The 24,182-nt window shown below is 37.3% G+C and overlaps 1 pseudogene; it reads left to right on the top strand.

Annotated features, from left to right (window-relative positions):
- Nucleotides 1-556: 556 nt before the first annotated feature.
- LOC113241432 (KAT8 regulatory NSL complex subunit 2-like) lies at nucleotides 557-1,775 on the top strand (annotated as a pseudogene).
- Nucleotides 1,776-24,182: the final 22,407 nt, after the last annotated feature.

The raw sequence follows: 24,182 nt of genomic DNA, 5'->3' as shown, positions 1-24,182 counted from the left end.
TGCATTCTAAATGCATAGACTGTTAGAATTATAAACTCAGAGTATAATCCCGGAATCTCCTGTGGAGGGTTTTCAAATAAGAATGTAAACTTTGAGACATAATCCATCTGATGTCAATGGATAGAGATGCCCAGAAAATAAAATATCATTTAATTTTACAAAACTCTGTAATGTGTGCATGTGTATGTGCCCATGTTTGTGTTTACGTGCGTATGTCTCTCGATTGAGACTTTCAGCTGGAAAGGGTCATTTCTCTTGTTTGAAACATACAGTTAAGACACCAATTATTGACTCTGCCGTAAGAGCAAGGACATTCAGATCCCCTTGTCACTGCATTGTACAAAGATGAAAGCAACGCTCATGAAAAATAGAGAACTCAAGAAACCCAATGGGAGAATGAAAAAAGTGGAAAGAGTACTAGTTTGATGAACATGTATTTCTGTTTGCCCCTCCACCAGCTAACAACACACCCAAGAGCTAAAACCTGTTGGAGAGAAGCGGCTGGCACAACCAGAGGACTAGTGGCACAGCGCAATACAGTGGCAGAGGTTCTGGTATGAACAGGATTCTGATGCACCTCTTGCTGACCAATCCAGGGAGGATCACCCCAGTGCCCAGGTCTCAGGAGACCTTGTCTTGTTCATTCACTCATCTCCCATGCTTGCAATCTTGTCTAGAGGGGCAGAAATTTTGCACTAAGCATATCCTTGAAGACATGAATGTGCCCTTCATTGATGAAGAATGAAAAAAAATATCCCAGTGCTGCTCCAAAACTTGAGAAGAAAGATGGAGTCTTTCAGTGCTGAACATGCCCATAGGAATGCCCTGGCATTTCATGCTCAAATGAAGAAGACCAGTTCAGGGCCTATGGGTGAAACACTCTTGTGCCAGCTGAGCTCTTATGCTAACACAGAGCTGGCGTCTCAGTCTCCAGAAAGTAGCCACATTGGAGCCAGAAGAATTCTGGACATGCCGGTGTCTATGCAGCAGCAGAAGTTGCCCTGATTATGTGTGAGAAGCTAATTTGTTTGCAATCTTTGTACATTGATCAGTTTAATTGACTTCAGTACGTTTTTTTACATAATCACAAAGTGGAACATGAGGCTCTAAGTCGTAGTCCCTTGAGTGGCCCAGAGGGACTTTTGGCCAAAGAATGAGAGAACTTAAAGTGTCTGAAACGTCATCCGCAGTATCATAAGCACTAAGGAGGGGAAACCTTATTACATAGGCACCTGAAGGAACACAGGATGTTGGCCCAGATGATGCTGCCCAACAGGCTCATAATATTTGTTTCAGTCAGAGGCGCTGGGCCTTTGTGGATGACGTCTGTTATTCCAATCAGTCTATTCCAAAGACCAGACACTGCCTTATCCGTATTTGTCAGGACACAAATCAAGTTCTCTTCAAATGATCAGGGCTCTGAAGAGGTACCCCGCAACAAACTAGTTCCTGTAAGCCTCTCTGAGGATCCTTGCTGCCCACTGCCAGCTGGAAGTTGCCTCCTCAGAGTTCTAAGCCCGAGCAGGACTTAGATGTTGTGGGTGATGGTACAAAGTACCCTCCTTCACCCTTGCTTTTTGATCCTTCATTAACCCTTGAAGATCATTCAGTCAAAGAAACTGCTGAAGGTCCAGTGGATATTCTGGGCTGGAGGTGGATGGCTGGAGATGGGTGCAGATCACAGAGGTCCAAGTTCTGAAAAAGCCTCTGAACTACTGCCTCAAAGTAGAGTGTCTACAGCAAATGGGAAGCCAGAACCCTCTTCTGTCAGTTGATAATTTGTTTTGGGAACCATATGACTTCGGAGGACTTGAATTTTCCGTTCTTTCAACAAGTATTTATGACTACCTGTCACTGAAGGACAACTCAGACCACGTTGTTTAGGTTATTGATTGATATACTCAAACATAAACCAAATTTGGGGGGAAGGGATCAATAGTGTCTACACGTTGCAGATGTCTTCCCACTCTGTGCAAGGAAGAGAAAGACAAGTGATTCCTGCCAGAGCTGCTGGGATTGAGAAAGTATCTGGGACTGTGCCTCAGGGGACAGACATCTTTGTAATGGGAATTTCCAAGTCTTGGAACAAATCCACATAGGTGTTTAGGTAGGAGATGTGTACTCTTGGGATACTGATGGAACCCAGTGCCTGTGTTTTAGCCTTTCTTCACCTCTTACCTGATTGGGTAGTCTGAACCCCCTCCACCCAGTGAACTCTGACCTATAACCTCTGAGAATAGCCCATAGGACTGGGCCTTCCTTAACCATCCATCTTGCTTCTGTAAATTTCTGTAGTGACTACTTTATGTAAGATAGAATAAAAAATTAATGTGCATAGTTTCTATCATATGTTAAAATGTTATGAAAATGTCAAAAAACCCTACTTGAATAAGACAACAAAAAATACATTGTCAAAAAAAATACATTGTCAAATGAAAAGATGTTTGATAAAGGTATTGTGGATTCTGTAAATTAATGTAACTATACAATCTAATTTTATTTAATTAGGGATTAAACAGGGAGCAGAATTCCTCTGCATTCTCTTCTTATGGAATCTCTGGACATCGTCTGCCTGAGTTTTAGAGATTATAGGAGAGATTTATTATCACAAAGCAGGCACAAATAGCTCATGACCAGAGAGGGTTTTGAAAGGTGGCCAATACTCAAGAGGAACATGATGAACTGATTTTAAATAATGCAGTGCTGCCACCATGGGGGGCTTCCTGGGCTTGGATGATATAATGCCTAGAAGGTTGCTCCTGTGTTATTGGGACCCCATGCTGTTAAATAACATTTACTTCAGTTATCTGGCACTATTAGCATTACCCCCCATTGGTCAGCTAATTAGACATAAATCTATTAAACAAAAATAAATTTCTATGTACTTGGCTATTGCTAAAATCAAGCTTTTGCATATTTAAATTATCATCTTGTTTAAGTTTGCAATGTAAACTACATTCTGATTTCTTCTTTATAGGTAAAGAATAATTGAAAAGTGGATAAAGAAAACACATGGTTGACAAGGTTTATTTGTTTTGATGTATATGGAATTTGAACAAAGCAGGAAAACATTTTAAAACTACAAGCGCATTCTGATCATACTTATTTTTAGAAATCACACATGTCCTCTGAGACCCAGTTTGTACTGTACAATTGACTATGCAACAAAACTGTCACATACAGTCAACTCTGTAGACTTGTGACTATTGCCACTCCTTCTGCTTGCTACCATTCCATGGATCCTTTTATTCCAAATATAAATTTATACCACTGATGTGTCTCATATTTTCCTCCTTCCCCCACTGAAATCATACCACTTTTTACTTGGTCAGAATACCTCCTTACCCCACTGAAATCATGCCAGTTTTTATTGGCCAGAATATGCCCAAAGGCACAGCTCAATTTCTTTCTCCTCCTTAATGATCTGAAATTGAATCTGTTAAGAAAGAGACCAGGTTGCCCACTCAATATAAGAACATCATGTGATTCCTTAAAAGACTAATAAAATAGGAACTGAAGAATGAAATATGCCTATAGTACAATGACATTAACAATTAGAATGCTTTATATTTAGAGATTTTAAAGTTTCACTTAAATCTAGAAAGCCCTGAGAAGTAGACCAAGCTGGCAACATTATACTTATTTCTATACATATAATCTAAAGCTTACAGCCATACATCTCAAGTCCAAGGTCACATAACTAGTAAGTGGCAAAAAAACAGACAAGAACAGGTTTTTCTGACCTCTAGCATCAATCTTTCCTCTCAAGAACAGCTTCCCAAATGTACAGACAAACGGTGCAGGGTAATTGCACTATGAGTAATCATGCCTCAACCGGCACCAGACCTTACCTGAAGAATGAGCATTTTTTTTTTAAAGATTTTATTTATTTATTTATTTATTTATTTATTTATTTATTTATTTGACAGAGAGAGAGAGAGGAGAGCACAAGCAGGGGGAGCTACAGAGGGAGAGGGAGAAGCAGCTCCCTGCTGAGCAGGGAGTTCAGTGTGGGACTCGATCCCAGGACCCTGAGATCATGACCTGAGCTGAAGGTAGACGCTTAACCAAATGAGCCACCCAGATGCCCCAAGAATGAATATTTTTCACAAATATTCTCACCTGGTCTAGGGTCATAGCACTGGGGCAATAGGTGGTAGCCAACCTTCCCTCTCCTTGCCTTTCTCCCTCTCCAGGATGGTTAGAAGTCAGGACTTTGGAGACAGACAGAGGTGAGTCCATATTCTGGTTCTATCATTACTAGCTGCATTATCAAGGACAAGTTACTGAACTTCTAGGCCAAAGTCAATTTCCTCAACTGAAAGTAGCAGTATATAAAGGGCTTAACACAAGGTAGCTAATGTGAATAAACATTACCAATTATGATAGCAATGTTTTTAAATACATGCAGGTGGTGTTGTAATTAATAAAGTATAATTTAAATTGTAAATCAATTTAAATAAACTTTCTGTTGATATATATTTTCTCACTCACAGACACCAATAATTACAACTATCCTATAGAAGAGTCTCATTTTATTATTATAATTATTTAAATAAGTCATATAAACCTAACAGGTTGCAATCTGGTCTTCGACCCCAATGCAGCTATGAATATTTTTTAGGTATATGAGTATATACTCTACTGTTGATAGGCAGATTGCTGAGTAGCTGGATTGCCATGCTTAGTTGTAATGTAAGGAAGTTTTCCAAACGCCTCAGTGGGAAGACACAATCAGAGAATTTTGATAAAAACTTTCAAGACAGCAAAGAGGCTGACAGTGCCTATCACGCTCTGGCAGAATTATCACGGCAAAATAGTGTGCTAAGTAACTGTAGAATGAATACTTGAAACCCAGCCCAAATGTTTTGTGAAAATATGCAAAAGTGGTTAAACTGATTAATGAGTTTTCATCCTTGCACACACCAATTCACAAAAATATTCCAGAGGAAAGCGGATACTAAGTTTCTGTGTGGCTTGTAACTATGAAAAGAAACATATTTTTGCAGAAAGACATTTTAGGGTTGCCAGTAGTTGGGATGCAGATGGTAAATAAATGTCTGTATATTCTTCACATACACGCTAAAACAAATGATCAATACAAACTCATTCAACACATACTTATTTAGAATTTAATATATGAGACTTAATGTCTTAAGCAACAGATATGTAGTAGTAGATAAAACAAATAAAAGTTCCTGCCTAATGGATTTCATAGGCTAATGGGCGTTAGATAGATTATATATATATAATTAAAACATATACACACCTTGGAGGTGGGGGAAAAGCTAAATAAACCTAGAATACAAATGGGTAAAGTCATGCTGGCGGAGGCAGGGCAGGGGGCTAGGAATTTTATTTTATTTATATATTTATTTATTAAGATTTATTTATTTATTTGAGAGACAGAGAGAGAGAGAGAAATTATCAGCGGGCAGGGGAAGGGACAGAGGGAGTGGGGGAGACAGAATCTCAAGCAGACTCTCCACTGAGCATGGAGCCTGAGGCAGGGCTCGATCCCACAACCCTGAAATCTTGACGTGAACCGAAGCCAAGAGTCAGACGTTTAACCGACTGCACCACCCAGGAGCCCCACGGAGGGCTAGAAATTTTAAATGTCAGTCAGGGAATACACCACTGAAATAATGATATTTGAGCAAGGACGTGAAGGAGTTGAGGGAGGTCTTCAGGCAGATAGCAGTGGGAAAGGTGATCTAGGCAGAGGAAACAGAAAATGGAGCAGAAATATGCTTGAGGAATAGCTAGAAATCCCTTCTGAGCAGAGTTGAATGGCTGTGTCAGAGTATTGCAAGATGTCATCAGGGGGGTAGAAGGGCCAGGACAGTAGAACCATGCAGGTCACTGTGAGGGCTTTGGTTTTTATTTTTTTATTTATTTATTTTTTAGATTTTATTTATTTTACTCAAGAGAGAGAGAGAGAGAGGGGGTGGAAGGGAGGAGCACAAGCAGGGGGAGCAGCAGGAGGAAAGGGAGAAGCAGGCTCCTCACTGAGCAAGGAGCCAGATGCAGGACTTGATCCCAGGACCCTGAGATAATGACCTGAGCCGAAGGAAGATGCTTAACGACTAAGCCACCAAGGCGCCCTTGGCTTTTACTCTTAAATGAACCTTCCCGTCCACATACAAGGTCCCTCTCAGCCAGGCACAAATCCACACAGCTTCCTAGAAAGAACACTTTCCTGCCTCCCTTAACAATCTACACTTAAAAGTTCAGATAGAGCTTTTGCTAAATTTTAAATCCATTCCAATTAGTAGCGTTCACCATAAAAATGGAAAACCAGCTGTTCACTGACCTTGCCTTACAATGTTCACATATATTATTCTAGCACCTCTTTTCACGTTAATTAATGCCAGACTTCCACTTTCAACATGCGTATTATTTTTACTCAAATTTTTAGTAACTTTATTGTGTTTTCACTGTGAGAGCTTTGGCTTTCACTATGAGTGGAACAGAAAGCCCTTGGTAAGTTTTCAGAAAAGCAGGACACGCTCTAGCACTTAGTATATGAAGAATCACTGTGGCTGCTGTCTTGAACATAGAGTGAAATGAGAAATGGCTGGGACACAAGCAGGAGGATTACTGTGAAGAGGATGGAAATATCATGGGCAATGGATGGTCATGTCCCTCTCCAGGATGTTAGCAGTGGAGGTGGTAAGTGCCACCTACCTATTCAGGGCAGAGAAAGGATGGTTTGAATGTGGATATTTAGAACCTGAAGAGCAGAAGGGATGGAGCTGCTATGAATCAATATGGCAAACACTGTGAAGAGGGCAGATTTTTAAAGAACTAAGATCTTGGATTTGAACATTTTAATAATAAAATGCCTATTAGACATCTCTATAAGTGGTGATGTCACATAAGTAGTTGGAATGAAGTCTGGACTTTTCAAGAGACGTCAGGAGCAGAGATATAAATTTGGGGATCATCGACATGTGCATGATTTTAAAAACAAAACTGTATGGAATCCATTAATGTAGACAGAGGAGAGACCCAAAGATTGAGAAATACGGCATTCCTTTTTTTTTTTTTTTAAGAATTTATTTATTTATTTGACAGAGAGAGAGACAGCCAGCGAGAGAGGGAACACAAGCAGGGGGAGTGGGGGAGGAAGAAGCAGGCTCCCAGCAGAGGAACCAATTTTGTGGGGCTCAATCCCAGGACTCTGGGATCAAGCCCTGAGCTGAAGGCAGCCGCTTAACAACTGAGCCACCCAGGCGCCCCAAGAAATATGGCATTTCAACAATTTGTGGCTAAGGATGCCAAGAAAAGGATAAGGAGTGATCCATTCTGAAGAAGGGAAATCGAGAGCAAGCACTGTCTGAAGCCACGTGCAGAAGGTGTTTCAAGGGTGAAGAAATGTTCAGCCACGTCAAGCACTGCTGATGGGTCAAGAAAGATGAGAATGGAGAATTCAGTATTGAACTTACCAGTGAGGAGGAAGCACTGATACCTGTGGCACTGACAAGAACAGTTTTGTAGAAAGCTGTGGATAAAAGCCTAATTAGAGTGATTTTTTTTTTTCAAATGAAAGAGGAAGAATTAAAGCCCTAAGTACCAAGGAGTCTTTTTTTTTAAATATTTTATTTGTTTATTAGAGAGAGAGAGCACAAGCAGGGGGAGTGGAAGAGGGAGAAGCAGGCTCTCCACTGAGAAAGGAGCCCGATGCAGGACTCGTTCCCAAGACCCTGAGATCATGACCTGAGCAGAAGGCAGACAGTTAACCAACTAAGCTACCCAGGCGCCCCATCCAGGGAGTCCTTTTTTTTTTTTTTAAGAATTTATTTATTTATTTGACAGAGATAGAGACAGCCAGTGAGAGAGGGAACACAAGCAGGGGGAGTGGGAGAGGAAGAAGCAGGCTCAGAGCGGAGGAGCCCGATGTGGGGCTTGATCCCATAACGCCGGGATCACGCCCTGAGCCGAAGGCAGAAGCCCAACTGCTGTGCCACTCAGGCGCCCCAAGGAGTCCTTTTAAGAGTTTTGCTGTAAATGCTCCAAGAAATAAGAAAATATCTGCCGTAAGATTGGAGTCAAGCAGGTTTGATTGTTATTATTTTGAAGATGCGGTGACTTCATGGTTACAATGTGTGTCTATTGAAAAAAACAGACAAACAAATGTGTGTATGCTGATGGAATTTTCCACTAGAGAGACACTGAGAGGGAGGACTTGAGCTATAATGCCTTGTATGGGAGCAAAGAAGAGACTGAGCATTCACTGAGCACAGGGGCGCTCTTCAATAGTAATCAGAAAAATGTCAAAGTGTGAAGACAAAGATGCAAATGATAAATGGAAGATGTGATAATTTGTGGCAGTTCTCTGCTGATTCTTTCTGGGATAGAAGAACTTTAGATGAGAGGTGCCTGGGTGGCTCAGTCATTAAGCGTCTGCCTTTGGCTCAGGGTGTGATCCCAGGGGACCTGGGATCAAGCTCCACATCGTGCTCCCTGCTCAGCGGGATGCCTGCTTCTCCCTCTCCCACTCCCCCTGCTTTTGTTCCCTCTCTCACTGGCTGTCTCTCTCTCTGTGTCAAATAAATAAAATAAAATCTTTAAATAAATACATAAATAAATACATAAATAAATAAATAAATAAATAAATAAAAAGAAGAACTTTAGACAAAAGAAGTAATACTAGATTTGTGTGAAGTTTAATTTCTTTTAATGGAATATACACATAGACCTGTACAAAGCTTATAGAGAAAAAAATTAAGTAAAGAGTATTTGATTGGCAAAGAAAAAAGAAAAACTTTTCAGAAGATAAGGGAAAATTCCTTGCTCATATATGAAGTGATAATTATTCCAAAAACCAATGAAATTTTTGAAGGGGTCAGCTATTTGATGCATTCAGATGAATTGTTAGTTTGAGAATGGTGGCTAAAAATTAAATTTAAGGGGCTCCTGGATGGTTCAGTTGGTTAAGCGTCTGCCTTCAGCTCAGGGCATGATCCCAGGATCCTGGGATCAAGCCCCTTGTCCAGGCTCTCTGCTCAGCAGGGAATCTGCCTCTCTCTCCCTTTGACCCTGCCCCTGCCCCTGCTCTGTCTCACTCACTCTCTCTCCAACATTTTTTTAATTAAATTTAAATAAAAACACTGATCTCAAAGAAAAAATTAGCATGAAGAGCATTTATTTATTGGATGAATTTGTCACACAATTTGAGAATTAGTAGAGATCAAGACGTTTGTCTTGATCTTTCAAGGATTTGGAGAAAAAAAATTGAATTTGGGAAAAATACTAAATTATGCACAGTGTAATTCAAGTAAGATGTGAAAATATAATGCAAACATCATAATTTATTAAAATATTTCTCATATGGGAGAATTACATTTATCAAAAGTTTGAGAAGATTATGCAGATTTTTTCTTTGATTTCAGTTGTCATTATTTGTAATTAGTCCCTCAAAGAGGAGGATGGTTTTATAGACATTTTACAGATTATACACACTCTTTACGGTGCTACAGGAGTTAACCATGTTCTAATGATGATGAAGTAGTTTTGGAGAAAAAAACCAATTTATTATTCATCTTGTTTATATATTTCATCTACCATATCTGTTCTGACTGAGTTCTAGATTCATTTGTAAAAATCAAACCTCCTTTGAAAGACTGGAGATTTTACATATTTAAGACAACAAAAGGCATAAGGACACAGACTAAGAAGTTAATTATTTAAGAAGTGGTTTCAATTTTTTTTTTTTTAAATCAATGACAGCGATGTGGGAGAAAGTATGCAAAATCTATAGGAGACTATTCTGAAAGGAACAGTTTTAAAATTATTAAAAATTATAATTTTGCCCAGTCTTTCTTTGTAATTCTAGCTACATTTATGCAAAAATTAAAACAAAATATTTCAGTGGAAAAACTGTGATACTGTTACATAACGAATACCATACAACATACATAGAAAAACAAAGAATGCACCATTGATGTGATGTGAAACAAAATAAAACCCTAAAAACTGGTTCAAAATATGGACTTTGGGGAGTCTGCTTCTCCCTCTCCCTCAGTCCTGCCCCTGCTCCTGCTCTCACTCTCTCTCAAATAAATAAATAAAATCTTAAAAAAATATATGGACTTTGGAATTCTTTATTGGGGCCCCAAGTCTGCCAGTTCCTGGCTCTGTGACCCTGAAAGCGTACTTAATCTCTTAAAGTCTCACTTTCCTCTATGTATACTGGCTCTTTTTGACACTCATCAAGAAAGACCAATGTTTGGCAAGTTCTTTTAACTCCTTTCAAATAAATTAACTTGTTTTAAGCCTAAGAAAGGGATACAGATTTTACTGTAGCTTTCATGGAAGGGAACAGAGGTGATAATTAACGTCAGACGCCGCATAACAAACATATTAAAATGCCACTTTGGAAAGCAATATTTCTTCCTCATTGACCACAGAAACTAAGTTCAGAAAAACTTAGATAATGCTGACAGCCAAGACAAGATAATTTGGGAGCCATTCAACTGACAAAGAGTATAAAGTAAGTTAAAGCAATAAACAGGAATCACATTTTGTGTTATAATAAAAATTATTATTTATTCAATAGTCTATGCCTGAGGTAAAAGGGGAAAAAATGAATTTAAAAAAAGAAAGAGGTTCAGCAAAGGTTTTTTAATGAAGCAAGTAATTTTTCTAAGACATTGCTAAGCTAAGAATTTCTATTTTACCTGGTTAGAGCTCTAATAAATCAACAGGCATCATTTAGTTAATGGCAACTTAATGCAAGTGGTATACAAAATATTTGTGCTATCTTACATTTCTTACACGTTGATAAAATTTTTTTTTTAAAAAGTAAATATAAAACCCACACAACCAACTTTTAGACTAATGCTAATTTGGTAATCTTAATAATTTTGCATTATTTCCTTTAAATACACATTGTGTGTTTTAGTTGATGGGCCAGTTCTTCTGAAAGCAAATGTTACAACTCCTTTTCAAGTAAACTTATTGTATTTTCTCAATTCTTTTGATCCTGAGTCTTCCTTTCACATACTTGAAATTTTTCATACATGTACAAGTTTGCATTGAGCTTTTCCTTTCCTTCTTTGTTATGTCATATGTAGCTCAAGACATACAAAAAAATAGAAATGAGAAATACCATTTGGGGTAAAAGGCTGTTGCTGAGTTAGGTAGACAAAATTCTAAGATGGGCTCCATGATCCCTACCCCTGAGATTCCTGTGTATAATCCCTGTCTCTAGCACCTTACCTAGAATGCCGAAAGAAAATGCAACTCAATTCTAGCAAAAAGAGTATGGCGAAGGTGAAGAGATTTTTTAGATGTAATATGGAACACTCCGTAGTTGACTCTGAATTTATCAACAGGGAAATAATCCTGGATGGGCCTGATATAATTAGGAGAACCCTTTGAATAAAGGTCCAGGCTTTGTGGCATTTGTTAGGCAGCAACAGAAAACTAATATACTATGATTTCAATCACAGCTATATACAAAAATTCTCTATCAAAGCAACAACAAAATTAAGGTGGGGGAATGAGTTCAAGATTATTTTGAAACTAATTAATGGATACACAGGAATTCATTCCATCATTCAACTTTTTTACACTGAAAAATATATAATGTATTTTTTTAAAGATTTTATTTATTTACTTATTTATTTGTTTATTTAGAGGAAGAGAGCGCTAGTAGGGGAGGGGCAGAGGGAGAAGGAAAATCTCAAGCAGACTCCGCACTGAGCGTGGAGTCCAGTGTGGGGCTTGATCTCAGGCTGAGATCATGACCTGTGCTGAAATCCAGAGCTGGATGTTCAAGCAACGGAGCCACCCAGGTGCCCCCATAATGTACTTTTTTTTAATCATGAAAAGAAGAAATGAAAAAGAACTTATTATCTTGGTTAATATCTATTTTGCGTGGTGCTAATGAGACAAGATACAAAGACCAATCTGTTAATATTCCTACTGAGAGCAGATAAAAAGCAGATAATTTTAACATATTGAAAGGAAAGTGTAAACAAACCTGTGATTTCAAAGATGCATGACTTTAACGTATACAGTGACAATTAACAGCAGGAACAAGAAAAGAGCTGCACACGCCAGAAAAAGTTTTCAAAAGAGAACTTCTGAACCAATTAGTTAACATCTGAGGGTACACCAAAGGATTTGTTAGAAGGGACATTTAGAATCCTAGCTGGTTTTAATTTTAACTAAGATTGCGTTAGTTTTGCTGTAGTCAAGGTTTCTGTTGCTTCATGCCTATTAAGAGCCATTGTGGGGGGAAAAAAACTATATATTGCTAATAAGTCTATGGCTTTAGTAGCCACAGCTCATCTCGTCCCCAGATAAGGGAGCCAATTCTGAAAGGCCACAGAACGTGTTTATTCTCCCAAAGTCATGAATAAAAGTCTGCCATCCGGTGCTAAGTATTTCAGGGGCAGACTTGCAGTGTCTCTGATGCTCAAGGTAAAAGAATTTCCTGTTGTAGGCTTACAGTATTTTACCACGAAACAAAGAAGAAAAGCTGATGCTGACAGGAAATTCAGTGGAGATAAATAATTTTGTGTGTTTTGGAAAACTGGGAATTGCCAATCCAGGAAAAATATTCCAGAGCATTACCATGGGACCCATAAGATTAATGACAGAGTGAAGATTCAGAAGGTTGAGAAGACCTCTACCAGCACTTTTGATTTCAGGAAGCTCTGATTCTAGTATCTGGTTCAAGCTCTTGACCAGTGAGTTTAGGACTGGGATGGTGGCGAGTCTGATTTATATTAATAATATCCTCCCAGTGCTCTCTGCTTTCTCCTTGCCTCTGTCTCTGCCTGGACATTTATCCTGTTGCATTTCTAGCTCTGAAATCTTTTCTCCCACCCATCTTTTATTATAGCATTCAAACAGTTTGAAATAAGCATGTCAGATGACGAAAGCAGGTTTCAGTCAGAGTCTGGATTCCTAACCATACTCTACTAGTTTTCCTTTTTGATGGGCCAAAGAGCTCCAAAATATAGCCTTTTGCCTACTGGAGGAACATTAGACTCCTCCCCCGCAGCATCCGCCCCCACCTCCTTGCTTAGAAGGAGCTCCACAAAAACAAATAAATAAAAGCCCTTCAATCTATCCTGATAAACATTAGTGGTTATGCCCTATCAGTCCTCTGGATGAACTCATGTTGTCTTTGTAGTCTTTTCCATGAGTATGTCCCTTTTTATCTGCGTCTTGCATTAATATTTTTGCCCAGCTCCCTAAACATTCCCCCTGCTCGCCCTCCCCCCCCCGAGAATAGTACTCTTATCTTATTGTTACAAAAGCAGAGCATTGCAGAGCTCTTAGTAGGGACTCAGTACATATGCATTCATTTATTATCCATGGATGTTACATGACATCATCCACTACATAAGGCTCGCTTTTAAGTCGCGACTGGTATGTGTTTGACATTCTCAGCCACACCACTAGGAAGAGTTTCATTTCCTCTTTGAATGCATTTAGTATCTAAAGCAAAATGCCATTTTCTTTCAATTTCCTTTTTGTTCACATTGTAATTAGAGGACATTCTGTGAAACTCTGGTGTAAAAAACTGTGATGATTGAAATTGCTGATTGAAAGTGTAGTGAAGTAGGAAAAACAAATGAGTAGTTCTAAGGCATCATGCTGGCCTTGTCATTAACAAACTGTGTGACTTTTGGCATTTCAGACTTCTCAGGTTGTGTGTGGGTGTAGGCATGCATGCATGCATATGTGTGTGTGCATGTGTGTGTGTGTGTGTGTGTGTCTGTCTGTGTGTGTGTACTCTCCTCAGCATAGCATCCTGCACAACAAAGACAGTGGGGAAGCTCTATTTGTCTTGGCCTTTGCTCACCAAATACTGAAATTGGAAAGGAATGTCAACATCATGATGACCCCTAACAGTTTAGCAGGTGCTTTCAGCCAACCTCTTATAATTAATCCAAAAGGACACTAACATGCCTTAAGAACAACCCCCTTTGGCCAGATCCCACCCTTTCATTTAACCTGTTGAATCCTACAAAACACAGGAGAAAAAAAACGCACATTGAATAGAACACGTGATGCATATGCCATCAAAAAAATGAGAGCATTATCACTGGAACATAGTACAGCTTGACAGAACATTTATCAATTCCTTCATTTGCCATCTCATCCATATACCAAGACCATCTCAGTCAGGCACAACTCCACGAAGCCACTTAGAAAGAATGTTTGCCTGCCTCCCTTAACGATATATACTTAAAGAGCTTTTTGCTGAAAAAAAGAAGTCTCTGCTAGATTTTCAATCCATTCCACATAGTAGTGTTTATAAAAATGGAGAGCCAGCTGTTCACTGACCTTGCGTTACAATGATCATACATATTATTCTCCAGACTATTCTAGCTTCTCTTTTTCAAATTAATGCCAGACTCTCACATTTCTAATATGGGTATTATTTTTACGCAGATCTTTAGTAACTTTATTGTATTTTCTCTAAATGTTTTAAGATACCTAACTATTGGATTCAGGTGTTTAAATTGTGAGGCCAATAGTCATGCTCTAGTAGATGTTAGTCCAAAGGAAAAGGTGGTAGGTTAAGAGACACCAGCTTTGCATAAGCAGGTGTATTTGATATATCAGTTCAAGACACATATAATGAACTAATTTTATTTCAGTATATTTTTCCTAAGTAAATGACTTCTACTTTTCTAAATGGTCAGTTAGGATGTCAGATATTTGCCATTGTAGGGGCAACTTACTTTGGTGAAGATAACCTACGGGAATTTGCGGTCCAGTTAAGACAAGTTAGAACCCAGTGTCTGATTGGTCCATGGCCACGGTGACAGAGGCTTCACAGTCCAAAAACATTTTCCTCAAAACTTGGGTAATACATAGTGAAGAATTATTATAAAGGAAATAGTTCTTAGAGTTTGACCATTAAATAGCAGAAAAACACTGCTCTTCAAATTTTGTAAAATAACATTTTCTCCATACCCTCCCTTCCTATATTTTTAGTCGTTTGTGGTTTTTTTTTTTTTTTTTATGATTAGGAATCCACAGAAGTGATGTTCTGAAAACTACAAAAACATAAGAATTCTCATTTATATTGTCCATAATGTCAACAGAAGAATTACTGGCACAATTTATAAAAGCATCATGATTCCTGGGGCACCTGGGTGGTGCAGTCAGTTGAGTGACCGGCCCTGGATCTTGGCTCAGGTCATGATCTCAGGGTTGTGAGATGGAGCCCTGTGTCAGGCTCCATGCTCAGCAGGGAGTCTCCTTGAGATTCTCTCTCCCTCTCCCTCTGCCCCTCCACCTGCTCACGCTTCCTCTCTCTAAATTAAAAAATTAATAAATCAAAAAAAATCATAATTTCTTTTGCTTTGATTTCTCACTTTTTGAAGAGCCTACAAAATCTTAATAAATATTTTAAGGCATTTATTCCTATTTACCAATTACGTAGAGATACGAACAAGAACTGTCATTGGTCTGAAACACAGCCTTTCTTTCTCCTAAGCTTTCAAAGATAAGCAATAGTTCCAGGGTGAAACGAATGAAACATCCAATTTCCTATATTAATTGATAATTTAAAAATCCTAAATTGCCTTTTGAGCTATTTCTGATAATTCACTTACATCAGATTGTTTCAATTAGATACACAATTTTTCTTTTAACAGCATGTTTTACTAAATCACCAGCTTCCATGTTTCAGATATTCAAGCAAAGTCCTTGTCTCTCTTTTAAAAATTGATCACAGCTGGCGATTTCTTTAACATTTAAAAAGATATTTCAAAAGAGTTTGCATGAACAACTCTAATATATGAGGGTACTTAATTCTGCCTTGCTGAATGTCATTGTAGCAAAGGATAAATATACTGGATGAGTCAAGCATATTGCACATTTAAGATTTTAAATGTGACAGGCACAATATGTAGTATGTACAGGATTATTTTCTTTACAAAAAAAAAGAATACAAGTGTGAAATTAGATCATTCATAACTCCATGTCTAGCTTCAGATCTGTAGCCTGACCAGAGATGCAGTGTTCTCTACATCTCTGTTCCACACAACCACAGACTAGCACTTTGTATACCACAACCTCAACCCACATGTTCTTAGGAAAATCTTGATACTTTTTGTTCTTCATTCAGAAATAAACAGAGGAAATACTCTGTTAGAGAGTAGAGTGAACAAGAAAGATATGCCACCTATATTAAGAAAAAAGAAAAACAAGTTCCTTACCCAACAACCTACAATAAAATTTGAAAAAGTGGAAAATCATCTTGTGTTTCTAGATTCCAAATACTGAATCCTGATTATTCATGACTGCAATTCAGCTTCATCCGGGTGGGGGGACTGCTTGAAAGGGGATGGACAGTAAATCTGAAGTTAAATTTGAAATTAACAAGAAAGAATAGCCAAAAGTATTTTACAAATGAAGAGCAATAAAGAGGTAATGTCTTACCCTAAAATGTTAGCATGTGCTATATGTGTAAAATAATTAAAATGTTGTGGTACTAGAGTCGACAGACAGAGAAATGGGACAAAACAGCTACAAACCAGAACTTAGGATACTAAGTATTTAGCATAGCAGTACTCAACCCTGAGATATCACCTTTTGGTAGACTCACCCCTTAAGAAGGAAAACAACCAGCCAATTAAATTATGTGCTTGGGGCGCCTGGGTGGCACAGAGGTTAAGCGTCTGCCTTCGGCTCAGGGCGTGATCCCGGCGTTATGGGATCGAGCCCCACATCAGGCTCTTCTGCTATGAGCCTGCTTCTTCCTCTCCCACTCCCCCTGCTTGTGTTCCCTCTCTCGCTGGCTGTCTCTGTCAAATAAATAAATAAAATCTTAAAAAAAAAAAATTATGTGCTTTCTAACATCTAGAATTTTCATGTGTATTGAAAGAACTTATCTACCCTTAGAGGTAGACTTCATCATACACATACATAAAATATAGAAGTAAAATAAATTAATTATATACTATAATTTCTTTACATTTGGAACTGAACTCTTTTTTTTTTTTTTTTTTAAGAGGGAGAGAGTTTGAATGTGGTGGGGGGGGAGGGGGAAAAGAGAGAATCTTAAGCAGGCCTCACACCTAGCATGGAGCCCAATGTGAGCTCGATCTCACCATCCTGAGAACATGACCCCGCCTGAGCTGAAATCAAGAGTCAGAGGCTTAACTGACTCAGTCACCAAGACGCCCTGGAACTGAACTCTTCTAAGTCACTTTTAGATCTAGAGTTTTTAAATTTTCTGCTTTTCCACACAATGGCAGGCATTCTTTCGGATATTAAGAGCGTTGGTTATGTGATATTTCTGAAGAAAAAAATCATTGATGTTGGCATTAGAATTCTGAATCTGCGATTATGAAGGGCTAGTCACATTTTGATATCAGCTTGTAGCTTATTGGTAAATATATCTGATTCATCACCTCCTTCAAATATTACTCTGACCATTTGGTTCCTAGGGATAAAAGAGTGCTCCACTATTGTCCTGGAGAATGATCTTCCACAGGGACACCCACTCTACAAGCTTTCCTGCTGGGGCTTTTGAGGTTTGTACATATGCAGAAAATGGGAAGGACAACCTGGGTGACCATGATTTTCAGATTTCATTGTTTGTAAATGTTTTGGTGACAAAAAGATCTTAGAATTAATAAAACATAGCATGCTACAGACATCAAGAATTATTGCTGGAAACGAAGAATTATGCTCCCCAAAAAGTAGACACAATTTTTTGAAAAAAGTTCAACCTCTTTTCTAAAGTAATGAATAATATGCCTGCCACACCTCCCCCAAAAGATGCTTTGAGGATCTAAACGCAATTAAGCATGTGCATAAAAATTTTAAATTATGAAGCACTCACTATACAGTATATAGTACCCTTAAAATGAATACCTCTTAGACAATTTGGCAAGTCTGTTTTTTGGGTTTTTTTCAAATATTTCTTTTAGTTTTTCAAAATTAACACCAGAATTAAATACTAAATCTATTTTTTCACAAATTATTTTCCAATCCTTTAAATTCATTGTGAAAATCCTTTCTTTCTAGCAATTTATGAGCATTATTACATTATCAGTGATTAAAATCATTTTATTTGTACACCAAAATTATAGTATTACTGTACAAAAGTGCTTCACTCTTTTTATATCTTTCTTAAATTTGACATATTGATCCATTGCATGCATCACTATTTCATTTGTGCTAAAATATCTAGTAATAATTTTTAATATGATCAAAGGCACTTACAATCTTTACTCAATATTATTTGTAATAATAACAAACATCAAAATAATTTAATTAGAGATATTTTGGGATTTAAGACCTATAGTTTCTGCATGCTATATCAACTTTCTTATAAAATTTCTTAACAATCTTTTACATTCTGAAATTATTTAAATTAGTGGTATTTCACTTATAATGTGATCACTTTGTAAAGAGTGAGCAAACTTAAAATAATGTCAGTAAAATAGGGCAGTTAAACATAAAACAGATATGTTAAAATGTCTAAACTGAAGGATAGAGAGGTTGATTTCAATTACTATTAAGCATTACAACTAAAATCACACACCCTTACAGAAAGGGCAAGGAGAAAATGTAGTGAATTACACTTTGCTTATAAGAGTAAGCTCAATGAATAATTTTGTAAGCGATATTTTTTTCTTGGCATTAACGTCTAGGCAGATTTTCTGGGAACATACTAGGCAGTATCTTCAACTGCCTTTTCTAAAAATAATGAAAGTCTTTTATTACCACTTTTATATGATCACCAATACATTAAAGCACGGAATTAAATCTAGTTGAGCAAAACTTTGTTTACCTAGAATTCACAAAACATAATATAAGGGACTGCTCTGAGACCAATCCATGAGGTTGATATTTGTCAGGTAGAATTAATGTTAATAGACACAGTTCTACTTCCTTGGGACTTGATCATGACAACTGACCTCTAAAATTTGTTAGCTCTAGATTGGTTTTAGTACGGTTGCTGGTTTAGCAAATAAAAATACAGACTGTCCACTTAAATTTGAATTTCAGATAAGTAGCAAATAATATTTTAGTAAAAGATTACCCCCATGCAATATTTGGTGCCTATTTAAGCTAAATGTTTTTCGCTACTTATTTGAAATTCAAACCAAACTGGTGTCTTGTATTTTATCTGTTAACCCTAGTCTTGTTCTCAATTTCTGAAATGCTTTTCCATTCCCAAAATAAGATAATGATGTAACTAGTTAGACAAAAGTCACCCCTTTCTTTAATTTAGGTTTCATAAACAACAAACAGGACAAATCTGAAAACGTCTCAGAGATATGTTAAAAAATTGATTAACCAAACCCCAAAAATCAAACGAACAAAAAACCCCCAAAACATAATTAGGTTCCCTGGTTAGAACTAGTTTTTAATATGATTAGTTTTGTCTATATAACCCTATGTATTTTATTTTATGCATTTAAAAACATTATTTTGAGAAAGGTATTTTTGGCTTCATTGGACTGATGAAATGGACCATCATACACACACACACACACACACACACACACTCTCTTACTCATGCACACATACACTCTTACTCATGCACACACACATACACACACACTCTCTCTTACTCATGCACACACACACACTCTTACTCATGCACACACACACTCTTACTCATGCACACATACACTCTTATTCATGCACACACACTTATGCATGCACACGTGTGCATGCACACACACACACTCCTACTCATGCACACACACTCTAACTCATGCACACACACACTCTTATGCATGCACACACACACACACACACACACACACACACACACACACACACCCCTACCTGTGACTAAATCTAAGTAATGCTTGAGGAAGGGCCTCATGTTCTAGAACTAGGGAGTTTCTTGTCCCTGTTCACCTCCACTTTGATTTATTCATAAGTTCCAGATAATACTAAGATATCTGCCAGTAGCTTTAGTTATTTATCCTCCTATATTTAAGTCCAGCAGAAAATAAGTGGTGGCTCCTACTGGCAGCTTTAAGCAAAACCTGATATTAGTTTTGACTGGCTTACACTGACTCATGTGCCTGTCCCTTAACCAATTACTGAGAAAAGGGGTATGTTCATACTGCTTGTCTGGGCCAAAGTACACTCCCATCTCATGTGCTGTTGTGCCATCAACCTGGTTAAAATTTAGCTGAGAGTCAGTGAAGGCAAGGTTCTCCTAAAGCACACTCCAGGAGATTTTCCCACAAAGAACAGCAAAATTTGCCATTTCTATTATACTAACCTTTAATATTCCCTCATTTAAAATGTAGATTCCGTGTGATGCATTTCATTTCTGCATAATCAATACATTCTAAGATTGTCCCATTTTTCTGTAACAATAAGCATTTTTAGCCATCTGACATAATCTGTAAGAATTTTAGCATTATATTTGATATATTTTATATACAGGTGGGCTCATTAATGCGATTGGGATTATCCACAAAATATCACTCCTAAGTAATGGAATAAATGTATGCAAAGCAAAACTTCCAGAAAATTTAAATAAATAACTCAGTAAGAGGTTCTTGATAATTACTATTTTAAAGTTAAAAACATGCACATACAAAATCCACCAATGTTTTTGTCCTTTCCATCATAATAGTTTGTACAACAATCAGTACTGTTTTCATATAACCCTTGAACTATGCAAACAAACAAACAAAACAAAACAAAATGGTATAACCCATGCCCAGACTTGGTATTGATAAAATACACAAGTTCAATACAAAATACATGGTGTTCGTGTAACTAGTATCTTACATTCCCCAAACTATCATCTATGGAGGGAATGAAAGCTTCCACCTCTGAGAATATAGATATTATCTTAGGGTATGTCACTATGGAATAATTGAATATACCAGGGAAAGAACCTCAAAGCCAGGGTAAAGCAAATCTTTTGGTTTATTCAAAGTTGAAGGGAATCTGCAAATATCTTTTTTTAAATAGGAAGCTTAAAAGCAAGCATTCATTCTTCTAAATAAGCACTATGTACAGTATGTGTATATATGTATATATATGGAATTTCAATTTATTTTATCTGTATCCATAGTATATTATATAATGTGTTTACATAAACATATGCATTATGTGTATATAAAATATATTTATATCTAATATAAATAATATGTATATTATATAATGCATAACAACATTAAATAACATAAATATATGTAAATATACAATATATAAGTATGTTTGTAAATATATTTATATATACACTATATATAGGCATATGTACACATATACTTTTTTTTAGGGCATGAGAGATGAGGGATGTGTTTCTACTCTGACATTTTATATACTTTCACAGAAACTGACTTTGCTGGGGAGTGAATCTTTACTTATAGTTTGGGTCAATAAAAATTCTTTGAAAATGCAAAAGTTAATCACCTCCATCGCTCTGATTATCTAACAACATTGGGAGTATATTTGTATCTTCTTGACTCTAAAGGGAGTTTCAGATTGACATTATTTACTCTTTTAAATGAAGGAATTGACCTTGGTTCCCAGACACTCGGGGAGCTGGCCAGTGCATTCTTCCTTTCTCTTTCATGGTATATACGGGCATGCACATAAATGATACTTCCTGGGTTGGGGATATGTTTCACGGCACAAAATCAAACAGGAATCCAGTACCCATAAAAGTAAAACTGAATGATTATTTTCACATTAGTAATATTTATTGTTTGCTTCACAAACGAAGCATGTTAGTGAATAATTCTCAGGGATGATGAATAGATAATGAAAGCCTATATTCACAAATCACTTTGACTCTTTCATAAATGCAGTTTTACATTTGGAAATTTCTCTGAGATCTCTTGATAATTCACACTTGGAGATAACTGAATACGTGACATATTTTGAAGGGTAACTGCTGATTTCTGATTGAGCAGATAAATAAATAAGAAATTATTAAATGAGAAGAACATTTGGTACAAAGTCACCACAATAAAGGACACACATTTTCAGGTTCATTACGCCTCACAAAATATTTAAGACATTATAATTAATTTAAACTTTCCTTTAGGCAATTGATTTCCTGATGTTTCCAATTTTGTTTTTCAGGGGGTATCAGCAGTATGAATACATGAGAGTTTTATGGTTATTTTCCCTCCCTATTTACTTTTTGAGTAAATGGTACTAGAATAAATTAAGTAATCCCAAGACAAAAATATGCATTTGATTATAAGATTTAATAGTTTGAGTCACATTGGGCCCTTAGCAATATAAATATTACTACCTTTTTAGGAATTAAATACCATCCCACTTTATTTATTAGTGGGCTATCTATATATCTCTCTCTATATATAGATGTGTACTATATATAGATGCATATATATACATAAGAAGCAATAACTGAGAGATAAAATAATTTTAATTTTCTCAATAAAAACCTTTTAAAAATGTGTGACAACTTGTTCACTGATATAGCAAATAAAGTTTCAAACATACTTTAACTTTTTTCCATGAAGATTAAAGGCATCCTCATGTACAACATCATTATCATCATATCCTGCGATATCGTAGTCATTAAATTCTGCATGATTTGTGTGACATGTTAAAGGTGACTACAAATGCTTTGCTACTTCATTGACAGGTGGAATGATGTGGAACATTAGAGGTCCAGCAGCTTCTTTGCAGGCCTCTTGGAACAATGGTTCTGAGGCAAGTCAGCCACTATGGAGGAAGTATGACCACCCGGAGACCACCATTCCACATGAAACCCAGTGCCACGTGGAGGGTCCTTGAAGGAGCCCAAAAAGCAGCAAGATCCCGGCCTGTGAGTGATGAAGCCCTCATCTGGGGAGTGATCTCCCAGTTCTGACTACCACAGAAGATGCCACATGAATCAGGAGTGGATTGCTCATTGGCACCCTTTCTGAATTTCTGACCCACAAAATCATGTGCAAATTAAAATTGTTATTTTAAGACATTAAGTTGAGGGGATTTTGGTACACCAGAATAGATAATTAGAAGACCAAAAATAAATTCAAGGTGACTAGGATAAACTGAGCTTAATTAGCGAGTGATCAGTAGACTCTAAACTGGGAGCTACGGTGCTTCCTTTCCTCTCCCAAAAGGGAGGTGGGGGAGAAACCTGAATTTGGAATTTACAAATTTTAAAAAATTTTTCCTTTCCCTCTGATGTTCAAAGACCATTTCTTGCTTACTCTGAGCTTGAGTCTATATTCTGAGTGACTAAGGCAGTTAGAAATCCCACTGCTGGATTAATGGAATAAAGCTGATAAATGCCAGAGTGATTTATTTGATACTTGGTTATTGAATAAAACCTTCTGGTTACTGCTCAGGTCTTATAGACAGTTTGATCATATTTTAGACCTTGGAATCATTAAATCATAATATTACTTTTCTGCAGACACTGCAGCATGATTATATTTGAGCTAATTTAAAGGAAAGAATGGGGATCCAGTACTGTTCTGGACATACGATATCGCTAGTATATACTTGCTAATTGGTGAATTAGAAAGCTGAAGCTGCACGTAACACTTTCCCTCAATTTTGCTACTACAACCCTATTCTAAACCACCATGTTATCTTTACTTGATTTTCCTCCAACGGTCAAGAATGTTCCTTCTTTGGTCCTGCTGTTCTCTTAGAACGGCAAGTTCAGGGACCAGATGCATGCAAGGGCTTCTTCCTCACCTCACTGAGGTTCTTTATCAAATCAGAGAGGCCTTTCTTGAGCACTTCCCATCCTCCTGATTACTCTCTGTCCTTGCACCATACTTCATTTGTCTTCAGATCCCTTATCCCCATCCAACATACTTTGTTATTTTTTATACTCTCATTTGATGATATGTTCTATGAGAAGAAAGTCTGATAGCCACCCACTCTACTACTCCCCCCAACAACAACAACAACAACAAAAATGATACAAGAATTTTGCAGTATTTCCAGAATCCTGAACGGTGCTTCTTTGGAGCATAATGAATTGAAGTTCTCTAAAAAAAAGGTTTGATTCTAACTCTGTCAAGGAGAAAACGTCTCGACACTTTGGATGACACAGCTAAGACAGAGCACATCACTTTGGTACTTATGCACACCCTGTGGTTACTACGGGCTAGTGTTATGATCTTGTCACGAATCCTCACCATACCGTTCTGGGCCTCTTTCCAGCAATAGTCAATCCCCACCTCTCTTATCACCCTTTTCATATCCTGGATATC

Source organism: Ursus arctos, unplaced genomic scaffold (assembly GCF_023065955.2).
Source record: "Ursus arctos isolate Adak ecotype North America unplaced genomic scaffold, UrsArc2.0 scaffold_3, whole genome shotgun sequence".
Taxonomy (NCBI): domain Eukaryota; kingdom Metazoa; phylum Chordata; class Mammalia; order Carnivora; family Ursidae; genus Ursus; species Ursus arctos.
Note: the sequence above shows the minus strand (reverse complement) of the source record. Positions and strands in the feature narration are given on the sequence as shown.